Genomic DNA, 22,450 nt, shown 5'->3' with positions numbered 1-22,450 from the left:
TGTGATCATTGCTTGTACAGCCCTCTCGCAGTGTCCGGAGCAAGTATGGTGGGTCTGACACACCGGTGTCAATGTGTTCTTTTTTCCATTTCCAGGAGTGTATATATATATACCGCTTGAGCCTTGTCCCACAGCTACGCAGGGTCAGCCAGCGTTAATCGGATTTGGCATGTTAATGTTTAAGGGGTGGCCGGATGCCATTCCTGCCGCCACACCGTATCCCCACGCCCCCACCCCCCCACCCCCACGACGGAATTAGAGTACCCCAAAAGTCTGCATTGAGTGTAATCCATGGAATAGTGCGAAAGTGTAGAGATGCCTACGAGCCGTGTAACTCACGCGGAACATGGGGACCAGCTCGGTATTCACCTAGCGGGATGTGGAAAACCGCCTAAAACCCACATCCATGCTGACCGGCACATCGGCCCTCGTCGTTAATCCGCCGGGCGGATTCGATCCAGGGCCGGCGCGCCTACCCGAGTCCAGGAAGCAGCGCATTAGCGGGTACTACTGAAAGGATCATTCAAAAGTAATTCCCCAGCAGGAGACCAGTAAAGTCTCCGAAACGACGTCATTTCATTTGTATAAGTACCTGCTCCAGGTTAGATCCTTCATTTACGTTCGAAGCTGATATGCTATTCCGGAACATGGAGAGCGTCGGCAATTCTTTTCGATTGTGAGGGCGAATTCAAAGTAGGCTGGGGCGGCAGTGAGAATGTGGATCGAGGAGGGAGGAGTGTCAGGCTGGTCCGTGCAGTTGTGTGAGCCGCCGTGCGAAGATGGCTCAGTGGTAAGCACACCTACCTAGTAAGCAGAAGACCTGGGTTCGATACCTGGAGCCGGCCGAAGTGGCCGCGCGGTTCTGGCGCTGCAGTCTGGAACCGTGAGACCGCTACGGTCGCAGGTTCGAATCCTGCCTCGGGCATGGATGTGTGTGATGTCCTTAGGTTAGTTAGGTTTCACTAGTTCTAAGTTCTAGGGGACTAATGACCTCAGCAGTTGAGTCCCATAGTGCTCAGAGCCATTTGAACCATTTTCGATACCTGGTCTTTGCACAAATTTTCATCGCCATCTCAGTCTATTCACAAAATTTGTACTTTTTACGGCTGCCTTTTGAAATCAACGAGCTCCAACACCTCTGCACTTGTTTGTGTTTCAGCACATCGCATATTATTGCTTGGTACCTGTGAAATAATCACTTTTGTTGTGATTGTAGTGGGAGGCCTGTCGAGAATAACAGAGCGATAGCTTAGATTGTTCATAAGCATACAGAATATGGATGCAAATAAGACAATAGCTAATAATGAAACCATGTTTCTTCATTCATTTTGGAATGGTCGTCAGAGTTTGTTGTCGATTTTCATCGGAATAGAAGTTTGCTTTCAGGCACAAGTCCGGAAGCAGCGGAACCGGCGTGACATGTTATAAGACACCCTCCTTTTCCGACTTGAACTTTCAAGCCACCTTGTCCCTCTGTTGTTTGCCAAACAAAGTTTCTAGTGTGGTTTTGATTCACCCAAGTCTCGTATAAGTAATACAAAGCTGACATTTCTTTTGATTTGAATTTTTAGAAAGCATTCTGTAATTGGAGCAAAGCAGCAATCGGTATAAAATGCTAAAAAACAAATAAAAACGTTGTCGATCGAGACTGTTTTTAACCTTTTGATTTGAATTCATACCTTATTCGTAGAAACGTCATTCTAGCAGCGCCATTATCACGTCGCTCCACTAAAAACTTCTGTTCGTCATTAAGTTCAAATGGTTCAAATGGCTCTGAGCACTATGGGACTTATCTTTTGAGGTCATCAGTCCCCTAGCTAACCTAAGGACATCACACACATCCATGCCCGAGGCAGGATTCGAACCTGTGACCGTAGCGGTCACGCGGTTCCAGACTGTAGCGCCTAGAACCGCTCGGCCACCGGGGCCGGCCCGTCATTAGGTTTTACATATTTAAATTCTATGTTCTTGAACATTCTCTGCATTGACCTTGGCCTTCTTCGAATCGAGTAGCTTCACGTAGAACAGTGACTAATATCACTGCAGTGCGAGAGTAGCGTCTTTCATATAATTCGAAAACCCTTAGATGGAAAATATTTTGATCCAAGTCGTAGATTCCTGCTACCCGGTCAGACACGCTACGCTTCTTCCCCGAACCCAGAATGCACATCGGCAGTTGCCTGCTCAGACGGAATCGTCTGACATTTCGTAGAGCAGTATCGCCACAGGCCGCTGCAGTGCGTTCCTCCACTTTGGCAACGCCGCACACCGGCTCGCCTGAATCCTGCCTCACGTTTGAAGAACGAGTACTCTTTGCAGATAAGTTCCCTTGGCTGTTTGTGAAACACCTGGCGCCTCATAGGTGTTGCGGCCATTAAGACGAAACTCACAGAACACACAGAATACCACATAAATCAGCCAGCTGTAGTATGCGCGCGTAAGACACTATAGAACACTCAGACACGACGGAAGTGCACACAGTATGGAACACGGAAATCGCCTGTGCGCTGATTCGTCAGTTCGCGGCTGTCTGCTGCGCATCTCCGGCCCAGAGGCCATCAATGCTCTCGCGGACCACGGTCAAGGTCAAGTTGCAGCAGAGACATTAGGAGTCGAACGTCGCGTGTGCTCCGTTAACTCTCCAGTCTCACTCACACGATTGTAAACAAAGTATTCGGTAAAAATTTATTTTTCCTTGCTTTCAGCTTTATATGCTATTTTCATGGTCAACTGACCATCATTTCGTTAATGGTTATAGTAATTGTGATATTTTGCATTTAAACAAGGCACTCCACGAAATTGGAAAAGCGACCATTGAAAAATAGGGATAGCTATGATTTTGCGTTTGGTGCACATTAGATCATACATTGCTGCAATGAAGTTTAGCTAATATACTAAATTTTTCATTACACTTCGAAGGAGGTATCTGTCTATTTCCAATCTCAATAGAATGGATAGTACATGGCGTGTTCACTTTCGCTCGTGTATGTGAGCGAGAATGAGATATTCATGATTCCTCATATCCCAGAAAAGGTTCGAATTATTGAAACGATACTGGGAAAATGTTAACACGCAAAGAGCAGAGTATTTTGACCTACAGTCAACAAGTGGAATTTTTTATTTACGGCGATATAGGAGAAGCTATAGTTATTTTTTTTTCATAACAGTTGTGCCATTTTTAAGTCATCAACAGCTAGTGAAAAGAGAATTAGTTAGTATGAAAATAAACATGAAATTTCTTCTCTTACATTATTGCAGACTGACACGATGAGATTTTCCGCAATCTGTACACCCCTCCAGTGACCATTTGCCTGCTTAATAAGGCAATTTGTTTCGGGAATCTGTTGCAACTGCATAATATGTTAGTAATGTGATTTTGCACAAATTAAACTGTGCTTTGGCAATAGAAGCAAAATTAAATATGTCAATACGAGCAATGTAGACATTATTCGTTTTTACGACGCTTTTTGGGCTGAGAATGTGTCAACAATTCAGCCGGAAATAAATTACCAGTTCTGTTGCAATTTCAGGGGAATCCTGTCTCGTACTCTGGCTGTGGAAGCGCAGCATAGTGCCACGGCGTGTCGAAACCCACGTCACCGGTACGGTGACGGTTGCACTTATAACCTCCCCCTCACTAATCGACCTTAATGACAGTGAAAAATTAAACCGCGTGCACCTAATGGAAATCTGGGAAAAGCAATCGTCACCGATGTTAATTTGTCGGTAAAGAGGGAGGAAAGGGTTACATCTAAATGAAAGGAAAAATGCAAATGAAATTGGTGGAAATTAATTTTGAGAAAAGGTTAAAATTAATAATGAAAGTAAATGTGCGGTCGTTACGTTAACAATTAATTGGCGTTAATTAGATATTTGAGATTTGGGGACAATTACGATCGCCAGTCCTATGGACAACTGCTATAATAACTGAAAATGAAAGATTAATGCACATATGATTAGCACTAAAAGCGTGGCAACTGAAGGTTGACACGTGTTGTGTGAAAACTGAATGTTTGTCAGAAGTAATAAATTTCGCTACACTCTGACTTAATTTAGCAAAAGAATTAATAAAACCGGAAAATTGAAAGTTAATTTAGTGACTGAAATTAATAGTGAACCTTGTTTCTGAAGCACTACGAAATTCAATAAAATAAGGTTAGTCTTGGGCTACCTCAACAATCATTTCAAAAGCTACTTGAATCTACGCAATTTAGAAATAAGAGATTTAACTTTGAACTTGAATTAAATGATTCTGAACAATTAACAATAGTAAAATTTAGTACATACCAAGCTGAGCTGCAGTCAAAGGTAAGCTAAAATATGGTAACAAAACTCGCACTCTTAATTTGTGCTTGTGTAATCTAAATATTGTAGCCAGCTATGAATACCTTAACTGAACTTTGAAATTAAAGCAGTGAAATCGAATAATATTAGTTTAATGCTGGCGTTTGAATTTCAACAACACTCGAGTTGATTTCGGAAAAGGAAGGGACCCTGCTTGGTAATGCAATTGGGACAATGAGCAACAAAGGTTCATGCTAAGTTGCTGTATTTTGCTAATGGAATACTTTGAAAAGCTGAGGTCTGCCATACAGTTATAAAACTTTACGTGCTTTCAGTCTTCCTTGTTGGTTGATTGAAGATTTGAAGTCGTCGATCGAGGAGGTGGCGACAGTCACTCATTGTCGGCCGTCACTGTTGCAGAAGCTGGATGTTGGCACGCCTTCTTCTCGACACTGACACCAGGCGAAACGGGCTTTTGATGTGCGTCAGCTAATGCTTCCCGTCCGCGACACTGTGTCAGAAACTATCATAGCAAGTCGAGCGCAAGTACATGCTGCCAAACCCCGAAAGCGCGGGAACTCGCGGGAGCGTCACACAACACACCTGCTCCACCGCCCTACTCCAGCCAGACTCCCTTTGCCCGCGCTCTGTGCGGCAGAGTTAACATTACCAAAGATACTAAACACTTTGGTTCTCCACACGACCTATCGATGTAATCGTTCGATAGCATAGTTTTCCCTAGGCCAGACTCAGCGTAAAAATACAAATAATATTTAATAAACCAAGCAATTATACATCGACGTAAATGCATATATAGAATAATTACAATATATAAAGACGAGAAATGTCATATTTTCAGGTAACAAAATAAGGAAAGACATTTATGGTACAATAGATGGAAATAGGAGGATATGCATTTCTGGCGTTACAAGCTGATGCCACAAAACATGAGTATTTTGTAAACAACATCCTCTGCAGGCGTCTGAAGTGTTCTGGAGTCGGGAGGGTGCAGCAGGTCGGCACGAGTGGCGCCAATCAAACATGCAGAAGTTTTCCAAGTACCTCGCCGCTGCGGTCCTATACAGGGAGTATCAGCGTGGGCGGGGGCATCCAGTGGCTTTCGTGTGTGAGTGCGTGTGCAGGCAGAGCACGCCGTCGGCCGGGCGATGGCGCGTGGCACAGCTCCCTGTGCGGCTTGCCACTGGTCCCTCCTAGTTACGGTTGTCCAGCAGGTGGCCGCGACCGGCCGCCCCGCTTCCCAGGGCCGATGTGGCGGCAGCTCCAGCTCCTGTGGCTTCTGGGTGGACTGCCCTGTTCCAGAGTCGAACTGCAGTCCACAAACAGCTCCAAGATCTCCAGCCATGTCGTAGTACAGCTGCGATATTAACACAACTGACTTTAGTAAAAAAATGGGTAGGTGTTTATATGCTGTCAGGCTGAGCTTGCTTGGGCTTTGCTGTGCCATGTGGTACGTACGCTAAACACTCGCTTGGCTCCCGTCTTCTTCCACTTAGATACTCCTGTGTCAACCGTTTCCACACCTTGCCAGACTGTCCCACCTCCCAGCGAAGAGACAGCTGTGTTAAGGCGTAACATCTACACTTGGCTGAGGCTGGTGCTGCTACAGTACATTTCCTACCGTGAATGTTTCTGACCAAGTATGGTCGGTGCACTACACATACTACCAATGAGCTGAAAGCTGCAACCGTCATCTATAATTGAACCTGTTAACATCCCAGTTCATAGTCCCACGAATTGCTATGCCCAGTCATTTGTATGAGTCGAACGGCTGAAATTGGGATTCATTGGTATTATAGTAACTGGATATGACGGTTTTGTGTATTGAGAAGTAGACAGTTGTACATTTCCAATCACTTAAAGCATAGTTCAAATGGCTCTGAGCATTATGGGACTCAACTTCTGTGGTCATTAGTCCCCTAGAACTTAGAACTAGTTAAACCTAACTAACCTAAGGACATCACAAACATCCATGCCCGAGGCAGGATTCGAACCTGCGACCGTAGCGGTCTTGCGGTTCCAGACTGCAGCGCCTAGAACCGCTCGGCCACTTAGGCCGGCCTCCATTTCTGGAGAGAATTCTGCAATAATAACAATAATAATAATAGTAATAATAAACTGAGTTAAGTATTCAACGATGAGCTTGAAGGGGTGTCATTTGACGTCCGCCTAGACCAAAAAGCGCGTTAAAGATCTGTGCGCCAGTTTGAATTCCTATCAAGCTCTGATAAAACATTTGAACAGCTTTTTTCAGACAATACTTCATTATAAAAAACTGCATCATCTGGGAAATCTCTAACATATATATTAATGTAGTCTACTACTTATGTACAACACCAACGCCCTTGGTGCTAGTGGTAACACCAGTTCAAGTCAGATCACCGAAGTTAAGCACTGTCGGGCTTGGCTAGCACTTGGATGGGTGACTGTCCCCGTCTGCGGAGTGCTGTTGGCAAGCGGAGTGCCCTCAGCCCTTGTGAGGCCAACTGAGGAGATGCTTGACTGAGAAGTAGCAGCAGCGGTCACGAAAACTGACAACGGCCTGAAGTGCGGTGTGCTGACCACATGCCCTTCCGTATCTACATCCGGTCACGTCTTAGCGCTGAGATAATACGGCGGGTGGTCTGTATAGCGTTTGTTTGTTAGTATTAAAGCACAACATGAAGAATGATGGTTACCCTCCAGAGGTAGGGCCTATGCCTGCAATTACGTCTACGCCTTCGTAAGCATAGGAGCTGAAGCAACGAATTAAAATTTGTGCCACAGCCAGGACTGCAACCCAGGTCTCCTGCTCCCTAGGTAAATGTGACAACCTCAATACCATTGTAATATTGTAGTGTGAGTGTGGGGTTGGTCTGAGATTCTGTCATTCTGTGCAACAGATTAATCTGAGATGTACCCTTTTACCCTGTGGCTCCTGCAAGATGCAATTTCCACCCCCACACTACTACAGAAGTCAGACAGACGCTCCTAACGTTCTAAAGAGAAATGCCTGAAAAACTTTCAGCAATAAATATCTTCTGGAGTCGTCTGCTGTAAGGAAATGACACAAAAAGTCACAAAATTTCTAACGTAACTAGTGGGATACTTGGGTACTGGAGTAGTGCTAGTTAGTGTAAGAAAAACATGAAACTAACGAAAGTTATTATTTATTTTGCAAACATTCTGAGAAAAAACAATGGCACTTTTAGTTATGAATTGAAAAAGTTATATCCTGATTCTTTTTGGAATGTGAAGTTATCTCTCAAGGATAGGATTCGCTAATGAAATTTCTATACAAAGTTTAAGATAGTTGTTGACTTGGCAGAATGGCTGAGAGGCGCGCCTACTCAACTTGAATAATTATCCTTTAGAAGGTTGCTAGGTACGGTCGAGGCTGTCGCGTGTGAAATGCAGTGAAGTGTACTGTTGTGGAGGAAATATGGGGCTTGCAATAGCTGTAGTGCACAGTACCATAAGCTGCGATGACTGCTGTCTGCGCCGCTCGCTGCTGACAAATAAGATAACTCTCGTTCTATCTGGATTGACCTTCGCCAATCAAACTGTCCCTACCCCTTGATGAAGTCAAGGATTCCTATTCGCCCCTAGTCTAACAATTGGCGTGGTACACCGGTCAGATAACCAGTCCACCACGATGCCACTCAAAAATTCGCTTGCAGGCATTTAATTATAGCTCTGTCCATCCACACTGCACAACAAGTGTGTCGGCCAACACAGTGAACAACGCTTAATCGCAAGGACTCAATAGAGAGTCGCACTTCGATTCGCTCTAGACAGAGGTGCTCTCCCAGTGAAGTACTGTGGAGAAACTTGTTTCTCACTCCAAGAGCGACAACGGAAAAGTGCCTCTCCACGTCAGACGTGAAGGGGTATATCTTTCAGTCTCTTCCATTACTCTTTCAGCTCAAGGCGTCAGAAATATCGTCTGACAATCAGCATTGCTCTTCTAAAACGGGAGAATGACGTTTCGTTTAAGGCGACCAATCCAGAAACCTGTAGCATTGGCGTTTGGCATTTGCTGTCTCCCTGTGAAAATCTCTGGAATTGCGTGCTATGTGTAAAGAATGCATAGGCTGGCCGCTCCCACACAATGTTAGCGGAATTTGCTTTAAAGCCGAACAAGGGGTCGTTCCCCCTTTTCACTCGGGCCCACGCTGTCCACTCCACGGGCGGTCACCGGCTGGCATAGGCTGCGTCGTCCTCTGAAGGGACAGGCGTCCCGTTGTGCGGTTTCTCTCCCGAACTAAAAGCTCCTGTGACCGTCGTATGTGGAATGTATGTGTGTACGCCAGCCTTGAGTATTTCAACCACGGTGCGCTTACTTGTTATTTGCGTATCGTTTACATGAATTCGTACAACATTGACTTTATCTTATCGAGTTTGGGTTCGAATGAAGTGTCTTGATGTGCGAAATGTGATTGTGCGGGCGGAATATGTAAGCAATGAAGGTCAGGAGACCACGACGTCTTACAGTAGCTAGCACACCTGCACCAACTGGTCTAGTCCAGTCCAGTGACCTCACTGACACAAACTTCAGTTCACACTTTCAGCCCATTTGTCCGCTTCTTGCATCGCCAGTATCGCCGAGGCTCTCCGACACTGGAATCGCACCGCAGATTTTTTCAGAGTGGGAACTCCTGCCTGTACCTCAGGGGCAGGTGATCCATTGATCCGATGGAATTATATTGTCCTGGAGACATGTGAGTCTCGCCTTTATCATTGCTTCAGATTTTACCCAAGTCGAAGACACACTTGGGACTCACACATCTTCAGGGAAATATAACTTCAGTTCTGCATCTGTTAACACCACCCCATCCAAACATGCTAAGTCTCCCGTATCAAGAAATCTTGCTGACATTACAAGCCGAGCATCTGCTCATATTCTGCCATCTCAAATAGTAATTAATTTTTTTTAATTTTATTTTCCAATATCCGTCACAGTTGCGATAATAATCATTTCTGTTTGATAACTAATTTCAGTCCATCACGTACGTTTTCAAACCGTGGCGTCAGGCGTAAGTGCAATCACACTCTTTCACTGATGTACATGTAACGAAATATTCATTATTCCTCACTAGCAAGCGTTACATAAATACAAAATGACGGACTTCGGTGAGCACACAGGGCTATTTCTCTCCAATCGAAAGCAGCAAACCCAAAAGTAATAATAACCTTAGTTTGTTGCCTTTACTTGGAAAGGAATAGCGTTGTATACTCATGCAAAGTATGTCACTTTTTATTTACGTAACGATTACTACTGGGGAAAAATGAATAATTGGTTACATGTGCATCGGTGGGGCTGTGCGATTGCACTTGCGTCTAACGCCGTGGTTTGAACATGTATGTGATGGTAAGAAACTAGTCATCATAGATCGTGTGAAACCCAGCTCGCGCTATTCGTCCACGAGACTCAGAGGGCCATAGACACGGGTTCCCAGGTAGATGCCGTGTTTCTTGACTTCCGCAAGGCGTTCGATACAGTTCCCCACAGTCGTTTAACGAACAAAGTAAGAGCACATGGACTATTAGACCAATTGTGTGATTGGATTGAAGAGTTCCTAGATAATATAACGCAGCATGTCATTCTCAATGGAGAGAAGTCTTCCGAAGTAAGAGTGATTTCAGGTGTGCCGCAGGGGAGTGTCGTAGGACCGTTGCTATTCACAATATACACTCCTGGAAATTGAAATAAGAACACCGTGAATTCATTGTCCCAGGAAGGGGAAACTTTATTGACACATTCCTGGGGTCAGATACATCACATGATCACACTGACAGAACCACAGGCACACATAGACACAGGCAACAGAGCATGCACAATGTCGGCACTAGTACAGTGTATATCCACCTTTCGCAGCAATGCAGGCTGCTATTCTCCCATGGAGACGATCGTAGAGATGCTGGATGTAGTCCTGTGGAACGGCTTGCCATGCCATTTCCACCTGGCGCCTCAGTTGGACCAGCGTTCGTGCTGGACGTGCAGACCGCGTGAGACGACGCTTCATCCAGTCCCAAACATGCTCAATGGGGGACAGATCCGGAGATCTTGCTGGCCAGGGTAGTTGACTTACACCTTCTAGAGCACGTTGGGTGGCACGGGATACATGCGGACGTGCATTGTCCTGTTGGAACAGCAAGTTCCCTTGCCGGTCTAGGAATGGTAGAACGATGGGTTCGATGACGGTTTGGATGTACCGTGCACTGTTCAGTGCCCCCTCGACGATCACCAGTGGTGTACGGCCAGTGTGGGAGATCGCTCCCCACACCATGATGCCGGGTGTTGGCCCTGTGTGCCTTGGTCGTATGCAGTCCTGATTGTGGCGCTCACCTGCACGGCGCCAAACACGCATACGACCATCATTGGCACCAAGGCAGAAGCGACTCTCATCGCTGAAGACGACACGTCTCCATTCGTCCCTCCATTCACGCCTGTCGCGACACCACTGGAGGCGGGCTGCACGATGTTGGGGTGTGAGCGGAAGACGGCCTAACGGTGAGCGGGACCGTAGCCCTGCTTCATGGAGACGGTTGCGAATGGTCCTCGCCGATACCCCAGGAGCAACAGTGTCCCTAATTTGCTGGGAAGTGGCGGTGCGGTCCCCTACGGCACTGCGTAGGATCCTACAGTCTTGGCGCCCATCCGTGCGTCGCTGCGGTCCGGTCCCAGGTCGACGGGCACGTGCACCTTCCGCCGACCACTGGCGACAACATCGATGTACTGTGGAGACCTCACGCCCCACGTGTTGAGCAATTCGGCGGTACGTCCACCCGGCCTCCCGCATGCCCACTATACGCCCTCGCTCAAAGTCCGTCAACTGCACATACGGTTCACGTCCACGCTGTCGCGGCATGCTACCACTGTTAAAGACTGCGATGGAGCTCCGTATGCCACGGCAAACTGGCTGACACTGACGGCGGCGGTGCACAAATGCTGCGCAGCTAGCGCCATTCGACGGCCAACACCGCGGTTCCTGGTGTGTCCGCTGTGCCGTGCGTGTGATCATTGCTTGTACAGCCCTCTCGCAGTGTCCGGAGCAAGTATGGTGGGTCTGACACACCGGTGTCAATGTGTTCTTTTTTCCATTTCCAGGAGTGTACATAAATGACCTTGTGGATGACATCGGAAGTTGACTGAGGCTTTCTGCGGATGATGCTGTGGTATATCGAGAAGTTGTAACAATGGAAAATTGTACTGAAATGCAGGAGGATCTGCAGCGAATTGACACATGGTGCAGGGAATCCCAATTGATTCTCAATGTAGACAAGTGTAATGTGCTTCGAATACATAGAAAGAAAGATCCCTAATCATTTAGCTACAATATAGCAGGTCAGCAACTGGAAGCAGTTAATTCCATAAATTATCTGGGAGTACGCATTAGGAGTGATTTGAAATGGGATGATCATATAAAGTTGATCGTCGGTAAAGCAGATGCCAGACTGAGATTCGTTGGAAGAATCCTAAGGAAATACAATCCGAAAACAAAGGAAGTAGGTTACAGTACACTTGATCACCCACTGCTTGAATACTGCTCAGCAGTGTGGGATCCGTACCAGACAGGGTTGATAGAAGAGATAGAATAGATCCAACGGAGAGCAGCGTGCTTCGTTACAGCATCATCTAGTAATCGCGAAAGAGTTACGGAGATGATAGATAAACTCCAGTGGAAGACTCGGTAGGAGAGACGCTCAGTAGCTCGGTATGGGCTTTTGTTGAAGTTTCGAGAACATACCTTCACCGAGGAGTCAAGCAGTATATTGCTCTCTCCTACGTATATCTCGCGAGGAGACCATGAGGATAAAATCAGAGAGATTAGAGCGCACACAGAGGCATACCGACAATCCTTCTTTCCACGAAAAATACGAGACTGGAATAGAAGGGAGAACCGATAGAGGTACTCAAGGTACTCTCCGCCACACTTGCGAAGTATGGATGTAGATGTAGATATGACTATTATTCCAACTGTGAGGCACGTTGGAAGAAAATTAAAAAAAAAAAAAAAAACCCCAAGTGCCGATCCTATCATTCAACAATATGTTGGAACTTGATAAAAGTAGTAATTCAGTTAACACATCGTGCGAACTCCTAGAACCATATTTCACGTCCGAGTTGAGATGGGTAGCGAAGATGGATTCGCGTAACTGCTTTATGGCTCCTGCAGACGAATTAGATGTGCATCTCCAAGGAGGCAGTTAACTTCAACGAGGGCGACGTTTCCTCACTTTTATGGCCCGTCTGTCTCAATGGAGCGACGCCAGCCTAACTGGGTTAGTAACTGCGCAAGGCGGCTGATCCCCAGCGCTCTGCTGCTGTGTGAAGCGCTACGCCCCGGCGGGCCGGCGCTCGCTTTCCTAACGTGACCCGGCGCTTTACCGCGTGCCACAGTGGCGGACGGCATGCCTCAGTACGATACTTACCTGTCCCGCCGGACAATGTGTGGCAGGTAAATACTGTGTGTGCTCTGGCCGTTCTCACTCTACCTGATCACCTGCATTTGGCTGCAGCTGTTCCTGTTACCACATAACAGTAGTAACTAGGTGTACTGCATACTACTGCAAATATATATATATGAAGGGGTGAGAATGACATAATCCAAAGCCACAAAATGTATATTTTTCAGGGGAGCATTTTAAAACTTAAATCCTTAAATCATATTTCGACTTTTCGGTTTTCTTGACAAAACTGGTTTATATCTCTAACGTGTTAATATACATGTTTGCATAGTTATATTGTGAACAATCTTAAACATTATTAAGAAAAAAATATTTCATCCCTGGGTGACACAACATTGGGCTTTGGCCTGTCTCATACTAACTTTAGACAAGGTTTACAAAAATTTATACATCAGTATACAACATAACTTACAATGATAGTCACTACAGTGTTTCACACAATATAGCCAATATCTATCACCTCTGTTTCATTTTCATCACTTTATTCCTTTGATTCACTCAGACTGTTGAAGTATCCCTTCGAAACATCTGGTATGTCTGGCATTAATGACAGAACATCTTTGAGTTTTTTTGTCACAAATTGGAATGGGCTTTAAGTATTTCCTTGAGAGCTGGAACGGATTACTCTTCTGATGTGCTCGTCCCTTTTTAGTGGTATTTACAGTTCTGAATTCTTCAAATTCAGTGTACTGATACTTCACTTTTAAATGTGATGGCATTCCTTCATCAAAACGAAAAGCTGTCGCTTCAGAAACTCGGAACTGAGGTCCATCATCATGTTTGTCCTTCTTGCAATATTTCTTTGCAGAGGTGTCAGATCTATAGAGTCGGTTTGCTTCATTTTAACGACTGAAAGTGGCTTATACTTGCACGATTCTTTAATGACTGTAACCCAATCATGAGGGGTGTACAGAGTGGGATTTTTGTTCTTAATTTGCTTCTCAATTAGACTGAAATCTCGGTCACAGTGCAGTCGTGTGTGCCCAACTTGTGGAAACCAAGTGTCCATCATGTAAGGATTTTTGTGAGTTCTTAAGACTTCCTTGATTGTTCTGAAGCCCATGCACACTTGAAAATTCTTCCCTGCATATCAAAATATTACAGCCATTAACCTTAACCTGGTACGAAAAAGTGACCATTCACGCTGAAATTGTGCTTTTCCTTTTCTTTGGGTAACTTAAAAAGTGAAATATATTAACTAACATAATATTTTATTTGTAAAAAGTACATGATTTAAGAATCAATTTCAAATTATCATTAATCATAGTTACCTCCTTTGCACTTGTTGCATCTTCATATTGCTCAGAAGGTAATTATTTTGGCAATTGAAATCACCCATATCCCAAAAGGGATTGAATATCTGCTCTACACATTCATGAATTTTGCTCCAACACTTGTTTTTACATTTACATCCAGGACCAAGAATTTTAGCCCCAACAGTTTGTCCTGTTTTATCAGATATGTACACACTGCCATAATTTTTACGACGTTTACATTTTTCCCTTTTCCAATTGCTCATATTTCTCCTATTTTTTCTGCCTTCAAGTTCTTTGACAGGTGATACTTCAGGAGACATTTCACATTCATTTCACATTCATCAGCATCCTAAGCCAAATAAAGTATTCAGAATGAGAAACACCAAAGCCACTTTAACACATATACCAAACGTTAATATATTATACAAATAGGCTATTTAAATTATTACCAATAACGCAGTAATTAATAGGAGAAGTAAAATTTGTTCATGATTCACATGTACATATTTTAATTAGCGAGTATGTAACAGTTATAATTAGGCAATAATATTTCACTGTGATACAGACCTAAGCCTCAATGTTTTAAATGTTTAAAAAAGTAAGTACTTTAGACTTACAATATCATTTTCAGATGAAAACTCATCAGAGGGACAACTGCTGCCACTGGACGAAAAATCGTCTTCAGAACTAGTCATTTCTGTATCTAAATCTTCTTTTTCGCTTATGCATGGAAGTAGCCCCTTCTTTGGAAGCGCCATTGTACTGTGGCTTTGGGTTGTTTCAGACGCGAGAAAGACTGCTTCCTCACAGTATGAGAACAAGTGTGAACTGCTCTGTCATCTAGTGAGGGAAAGTTAAAATATTTACGCGGTAGTTTCCTCTGTTGAGCAGAAGTTATACTAACACAAAAAACGTATTTTGGGAAAAGTGTGGCTTTGGGCTATATCATTCTCGCCCCCTTCATATATATCACTAGGAAGCAGATAGCTTGAATGCAATGCAGAACAACCGTCATTAGTCTCAATAATCCAGACGAGAAAATATCGCCACCCTCATTTACATAGCCACGGATAACATGAAAATAAATCGTACATTTTATCGTATTTCTATAACAACACTTTATATAACATGACGCAGATGGTACGTAACGCTATATATGTGGTTATAATGTTCACTGATTGGGATAGAATACGAATTTAACCTCGTTGTGTCCATTCAAATGAAGCTGTGCTGCATCAGAGCTGAAACGCGTAAATCATACTACATTAACAAAAGCGTTCACCCATCAGTTCTGTGTCGGGATTGCAAATAGCACGGAGTTCGTATGTGTGCCATTACAGTCCTCTGCGCGAAGGATGAATAGGCTGTTAATTAGTTGTATGTAAGAAACTGCATTTCGTGATCAAATGAATAGCTCAAAAATCAAAATCCGTGGTGGAGGTTCTATTTAAAGCGTCATCCTTCGTAGATCCGCATAACTTGCTCACACATAAATCTTTAAAAATGGAAACTGAGGTTATAACAAAAGCTGCACAGGTACATAAGCTTAATATCTTATACGCGTTGTATGAAAATCGGTCATCCGATTTTAAAAAATCATAGCTAATATGTTATTGGAGATATGTGCATGAACGACGTACTGTTGCAAAGAGGAGACTCTCGAGTTTTACATGGTTCCCGCTAGGTAGCAGCTCTGTGCGTCCGCTTCAGCTCTAGTAAAAACGGTGTCGGGACAACAAAAAGCGTTTTGTGTTCTACGTTTTGCGCAGTGCGTGTCAGTAATAACTGTTCAGAGTGACTTTCGTGCTGGGTATGGTGTGGATCCTCCTTACAGCTCAGAGCATTAGACGATGGCACGAACAATTCCGAGAAACAGGTTGTCTGTGTAAAGGCAAATCGCCGGGCAGTCCCCGAGTGTCTGACAAGACGTCGAATGAAGAAGAATGGTTCAAATGGCTCTGAGCACTATGGGACTCAACTGCTAAGGTCATTAGTCCCCTAGAACTTAGAACTAGTTAAACCTAACTAACCTAAGGACATCACAAACATCCATGCCCGAGGCAGGATTCGAACCTGCGACCGTAGCGGTCTTGCGGTTCCAGACTGCAGCGCCTTTAACCGCACGGCCACTTCAGCCGGCTCGAATGAAGAAATCCATTCGCCTTGCAGCTCGAAAGCTCAACATGCCCCCGATGTCTGTCTGGCGTGTGTTGCGTCGACGTTTATACATGAAATCATATAAAATTGCTTACTGTAAGCTCTTCGTAAAGGTGGCAAAGAACAACGTATGGAGTTCTGTAATTTCGTTCTTGGCAAGATGGAGGAGGACAGTTTTCTTCCACGCTTAGTGTTTAGTGACGAGGCTACATTGTATTTAAAGGGAAAGGTTCAAATGGTTCTGAGCACTATGGGACTTAACATATGAGGCCATCAGTCCCCTAGAATTTAGAGCTACTTAAACCAAACTAACCTTAGGACACCACACACATCCATACCCAAGGCAGGATTCGAACCTGCTACCGTAGCTGTAAAGGGAAGGTGAACCGTCATAATGTGAGAGTACGGGGTACGGAGCAACCACATAAATTTGTACGACATGAGAGGGACTCAGCAGAATTTAATGTGTTTTCTGCAGTTTCATGGCAAAAGGTGAATGATGCATTTTGCTTTGCCGAAAACACTGTTGCAGGAATAACATATCTATATGCTTGAGAACTTACTTTTCCCACAGTTGGAGATTGATTCGAACGGCTTCATTTACCAACAGGATGGGCCACCGCCACATTGGCAACTGGAAGTGGGGGAATTTTTAAATCGAAGTATTACTGAACGATGGATCGGTCGCATTGGACCAAATGATTCAACCTTACGTTACTGGCCTCCAAGGTCACGGGACCCAACTGTGTGTGATTATTTCTTGTGGGGATTTATAAAAGACTCTGTTTATGTGCCTCCGTTACCAACGACAATGAATGAACTGAGACATCGCATAACAGCAGCTGTGGAAGCTGTAACTCAAGACATATTCGCTGCAGTGTGGAACAAAATTGGCAGTGCATCTCAAGGGGCCATATTGAACACTTATGAAAAGGTATAGTTTTCCGTTGATCAAAAAACAAAATTCATTGTGTATGTTTATTGATTTCAGAGATATACGAGGTGCGGCTACAAAAAAACCGGACTGATGCTGGAAAAAACATTTATTTACAATTTCATGTTATCTCCTTCAATGTACTCTCCTCCTCGGTCTCTACATCGCTCCATACGAATTTTCCACTGTTCATAGCAATGCTGCAGATCATTTTCGGTAAGTCCATACATTATTTCCGTCGCTTTTTCTTTTACTGCTTCAACAGTCTCAAATCTAGTTCCTTTCAAAGCTGACTTGACTTTAGGGAAAAGAAAAAAGTCACAGGGGGCCAAATCAGGTGAGTAGGGTGGATGATCTAAGATGGGAATGTTGTGTTTTGCCAAAAACGTCTTCACTGACAACGTACTGTGAGCTGGGGCATTGTCTTGGTGAAGGATCCATGACTTTTTTCTCCACAAATCGTTCCGTTTTCTCCGTACTCGCTCACGTAGGGTAGCCAGGACGCTAATGTAGTAATGCTGATTCACTGTTTGTCCCTCTGGTACCCAATCAATGTGCACAATCCCTTTGATGTCAAAAAAAACAATCATCATTGCCTTGAATTTCGATTTTGACATTCGTGCTTTTTTTTGTCGTGGAGAACCAGGAGTTTTCCAATGCATCGATTTTGTAAGAAGGTGGGATCACTTTCAATGTTTTCCAGGATGTCAGAACAAATCATTCTTCGGCGTTCCTTCTGTTCAATTGTGAGATACTTTGGAACCATTTTTGAACACACTTTGTTCATGTTGAAACTTTCATGAAGAATCTGCCTAACACTTTCCTTGTCAACTCCTGTTAACTCAGACACTGCTCTGATTGATAAACGGCGATCTTGTCGAACAAGTTTACCGATTTTTTTCAATGTTTGCATCAGTTTTTGCTGACAATGGTCTGCCAGTGCGAGTGTCATCACTGGTGTCTTCGCGGCCATCTTTAAATCGTTTAAACCACTCAAACACTTGTGTTCGCGATAAACAATCATCGCCGTACACTTGTTGTAACATTACAAACGTTTCACTTGCAGATTTTCCTAGTTTGAAACAAAATTTGATGTTAACACGCTGTTCTTTCTGTACACTCAACATTTTCCGACGCACAGACAAAACGTCAACTACTTAAAACAGACGCCACGGGCAGACTGAGTGCAGGAGGCAGATGAAACTCGAGCAGTAGGCGGAGCGAGAGTCACGTGACAGGCCACGCGACTTTCAGCCTTATTGCATTCGTTTTATTGTTTCACCAGTACTAGTCCGGTTTTTTTCTAGCCACACCTCGAGTGATTCTTTTTGACACACCCTGTATTCTTAAACTGAGTCGTAACAATCTGTGACAAACTTTGGCCACAACAACAGTTCAAATTCGTCCACAATGGGACGTCATTCTGTCAATTAGAAATTTATCGGGATGTCTGCCAACAATAGTGTTTTCTGGCGATTGCATTCAGTATTTCCACGAAGGTTCAGACTGTGTTTGTCCCAATTCATTAAAGTTCTCTCCCTCTTAACATGAAAATCACAAGAAGTAAGACCTCTCCATTTTCCTGAGAGCGCAAAGCGCTATTCCAATAGCACATGGTATGTTATCGCTGGTTGCGCATCGTCACGTAATGTATCATTACTTAAAGTTAAATGGTCTCATAGTTTCCTTAAACACAGAATAAAACATCAAATTAAATGTATTGGGAAAACAGGTCACAGAAGCGGGCATAGCATAATTTCCGCATTAGTGTGGCGGGTGATGCTGTAGAGGCAGCCAAGTTACTACGCCCTCGAGAGTCTGCCTCACCCAGCAACCAGTTGAGTAGAATAAATCAGAGTTTAGTACCTGGCGAGAGAGGATTACTATTGTGTACATAGTTCCGCGTAGTCAGCGCATACACAACTTTCCCAGTAGAGCGCGCCCCGCTAAGCACAACAGCGGAGGCGCAGCGCTCGTCCGTCTCCGTACTATGATATGGCGCTGCCATAGAGACGGACCAAATTCTGCTTCCGCCGATCTTCGTATTAATATGTCACGCAGCCAATGAGATTGCTGCTAACGTAGAACCTTTTCTCCTCGTGGATCACACTCGCAGTGATACATGAACGCGTGCGGCATTATAACGAGTGTACAGACCTCCGATTAGTCAGTCTGCATTTGTCTGCACCAGTCTGTACCAGTCTGTACGAGTTCTACATTTGTCTGTACCAGTCTGTAGTCAGATTTCAGTCTGCGCGTAATAAGATTACCATATTCCTGAAGATAAATGCATAGACAGTTTTGTCAAGTATCAGAGATATATGTGAGAATAAGATTAACATACCAATACCAAAGGAACTTCAGATTGTCAATTGTAAATAGCATCCAGAACCATGTTAAGTAATTTTTATGCTTGTTATTATTTTAATAAATGTGTGTGAAAATTAATCAAGTTCTGTTTAAAGTTGGTCACCATCAATCAGCTACTCTAAGCGTGCCAGTGGCATTTCTATCGTCTGACCTAATGGCAGAAGATAAACACGCCACGATAAGACCACGAGACATATTGCAGACACTCGCCTACTTTGTTAGAGCGACAAGTCAAATAATCTGATGGTGTGTGTACCGAAGGTCTTACAGCACGCACACCACAATTACGAAAGATATAACACAGTTGTCGGCTATCAGATCGCAGTAAACCCATAGCTGGAAGGCGCCAGTTCAGCTCCCGGTAGCATCAGGACTACACACAGCCAGTGGACCCGCCGTTAGTGGAGGCAGCGCCTACTAATATGTAGTTCACTCTCGATGACCCACATCGAGACTAGAACCATTGCGACATACTTCTCGGTGCAAGCTGCAGTCAGCAATCGATGGTGCACAGGCAGAGTGGGCGGTATTTATGGCTGCTCGACCTGATCCCGTTGTGACAAGACGTCACTTCTGATAACGTACTCCCTGGAAATGGCACAGGGCAAGGGTTAGGCATGGTCAAGGGCGCCCATACCTGTGGACAGCCCGGGGACGACCACCGGACGACCATCCCTCCCAATCCTCTCTTAACTCTCAGGGAAAGGAAAAACAAATTATATTAAGGCCTTTTTATTTCAAGAAAACGACTGAAAAGTTTATATTACATAGGTTTTTAACATGGTCACATCCGAAAATTTTTACGGCTACTTAAAAGTCGTCATTCGTCTTCCAAAATGTTAAAATTACACCATACCTCCAGGATTGGGAGGCCCCCTCCCGCCATAGAAACTATCGTACGGACGCCCGTGGCCGCAGTGTAATCCAGGTCATCGCTGCAGCGGCCTGTCCCTTTTACTGTGCGGCGTCAACAATCTTCTAGCCATGGCAGCCGGCGGCAGGGCTAGACGTTCGGTAACCAAAGTCACTTCAGGGCTGGAGTGAAAACTTCCGTCCTACCGGCTCAGCGCCTTCACAGCTTCGGACGGCACAGTGTGTTGGGGGCATTACGGTTTGCCTGGCCGCGAGTGACGAACGTCGATTCGGAAAGCTGTGGCTAACACGGGAAAACTTTTCTTTTCTCGAAGAGCGCAGCCGCAAAAACCTCTGTGCTGGCTTGTACGTCACAGTGATTTCCATACTGTGTGTGTGTGTGTGTGTGTTTGTGTGGAGAGAAAGAGACTGACATACACTCCTGGAAATGGAAAAAAGAACACATTGACACCGGTGTGTCAGACCCACCATACTTGCTCCGGACACTTCGAGAGGGCTGTACAAGCAATGGTCACACGCACGGCACAGCGGACACACCAGGAAGCGCGGTGTTGGCCGTCGAATGGCGCTAGCTGCGCAGTATTTGTGCACCGCCGCCGTCAGTGTCAGCCAGTTTGCCGTGGCATACGGAGCTCCATCGCAGTCTTTAACACTGGTAGCATGCCGCGACAGCGTGGACGTGAACCGTATGTGCAGTTGACGGACTTTGAGCGAGGGCGTATAGTGGGCATGCGGGAGGCCGGGTGGACGTACCGCCGAATTGCTCAACACGTGGGGCGTGAGGTCTCCACAGTACATCGATGTTGTCGCCAGTGGTCGGCGGAAGGTGCACGTGCCCGTCGACCTGGGACCGGACCGCAGCGACACACGGATGCACGCCAAGACCGTAGGATCCTACGCAGTGCCGTAGGGGACCGCACCGCCACTTCCCAGCAAATTAGGGACACTGTTGCTCCTGGGGTATCGGCGAGGACCATTCGCAACCGTCTCCATGAAGCTGGGCTACGGTCCCGCACACCGTTAGGCCGTCTTCCGCTCACGCCCCAACATCGTGCAGCCCGCCTCCAGTGGTGTCGCGACAGGCGTGAATGGAGGGACGAATGGAGACGTGTCGTCTTCAGCGATGAGAGTCGCTTCTGCCTTGGTGCCAATGATGGTCGTATGCGTGTTTGGCGCCGTGCAGGTGAGCGCCACAATCAGGACTGCATACGACCGAGGCACACAGGGCCAACACCCGACATCATGGTGTGGGGAGCGATCTCTTACACTGGCCGTACACCACTGGTGATCGTCGAGGGGACACTGAATAGTGCACGGTACATCCAAACCGTCATCGAACCCATCGTTCTACCATTCCTAGACCGGCAAGGGAACTTGCTGTTCCAACAGGACAATGCACGTCCGCATGTATCCCGTGCCACCCAACGTGCTCTAGAAGGTGTAAGTCAACTACCCTGGCCAGCAAGATCTCCGGATCTGTCCCCCATTGAGCATGTTTTGGACTGGATGAAGCGTCGTCTCACGCGGTCTGCACGTCCGGCACGAACGCTGGTCCAACTGAGGCGCCAGGTGGAAATGGCATGGCAAGCCGTTCCACAGGACTACATCCAGCATCTTACGATCGTCTCCATGGGAGAATAGCAGCCTGCATTGCTGCGAAAGGTGGATATATACTGTACTAGTGCCGACATTGTGCATGCTCTGTTGCCTGTGTCTATGTGCCTGTGGTTCTGTCAGTGTGATCATGTGATGTATCTGACCCCAGGAATGTGTCAATAAAGTTTCCCCTTCCTGGGACAATGAATTCACGGTGTTCTTATTTCAATTTCCAGGAGTGTATATTGTACGCCAGAATCACAAAATAGGCTTTTACTATCCTCAACACATTGCACATCTTCAGAATCTTCAAGTTTCGGGAGGTAAATGGTGCATCTCAACACATTTCGGTGACATTATATTTGCCATATGCCTCGTATGTCTTAGGGACCCTGAAGATTGACAGTCTACGTCCAAAACTGATGACAAATAGCCACGTTTTGTTTGTAAAAGAATGATAAGTATCTAGCACGATAGGTCCTACCAGTAGGCAGCACGAAACGTTGGGCTG

The sequence above is a fragment of the Schistocerca americana genome, chromosome 7 (assembly GCF_021461395.2).
Source record: "Schistocerca americana isolate TAMUIC-IGC-003095 chromosome 7, iqSchAmer2.1, whole genome shotgun sequence".
Lineage (NCBI taxonomy): Eukaryota > Metazoa > Arthropoda > Insecta > Orthoptera > Acrididae > Schistocerca > Schistocerca americana.
Note: the sequence above shows the minus strand (reverse complement) of the source record.